The 609-nt window shown below is 37.1% G+C and overlaps 1 protein-coding gene across 1 annotated transcript in view; it reads right to left on the bottom strand.

Moving 5' to 3' along the window:
- Positions 1-609, bottom strand: part of LOC107705717 (GPI transamidase component PIG-T-like) — a 9,899-nt gene that overhangs the window by 3,942 nt on the left and 5,348 nt on the right. The gene's annotated exons all lie outside the window — the stretch shown is intronic.

Below are 609 nucleotides of genomic sequence, written 5' to 3'. Positions count from 1 at the left end.
AGGCCATCCAAGATGTAGATGAGTTTGTTTCTTCATCAGATTTGGAGAAATGTAGCATTACATCACTTGCTCACCAGTGGATCCTCTGCAGTAAATGGGTGCCGTCAGAACGAGAGTCCAAACAGCTGATAAAAAATATCACAATAATCCACAAGTAATCCACACCACTCCAGTCAGTGTAAGAAACAAATCCATGATTAAGACGTTTTTAAACTCCATAATCCATAATAACGCTTCCTCCAGTGAAAAAGTCTATCTCCTGTTGTCCTCTCACATCAAAATTGATTAGAACTGTTTTGACTTATAAACAGAGCTTGATCTGTGTATATTTCTCTCCTGATTCAGACTAAATGATTTTTTCATTGGAGAAAGCATTGGAGAAATATTATGGATTAAAGATTCATATTTTAGCCGGAAGAAATGGTTTAAAGTTAAAACGCCTGAATGATGGATTTGTTTTTTACAAACGCGCAACTTTTCACTTCACAAGATGTTAATTGATGGAATGGAGTCATGTGGATTACTTGTGAATTATTGTGATGTTTTTATCAGCTGTTTGGACTCTCATTCTGACGGCACCCATTCACTGCAGAGGATCAACTGGTGAGC

Source organism: Sinocyclocheilus rhinocerous, unplaced genomic scaffold, assembly GCF_001515625.1.
Source record: "Sinocyclocheilus rhinocerous isolate Xijiao unplaced genomic scaffold, SAMN03320098_v1.1 scaffold263, whole genome shotgun sequence".
Taxonomy (NCBI): domain Eukaryota; kingdom Metazoa; phylum Chordata; class Actinopteri; order Cypriniformes; family Cyprinidae; genus Sinocyclocheilus; species Sinocyclocheilus rhinocerous.
Note: the sequence above shows the minus strand (reverse complement) of the source record. Positions and strands in the feature narration are given on the sequence as shown.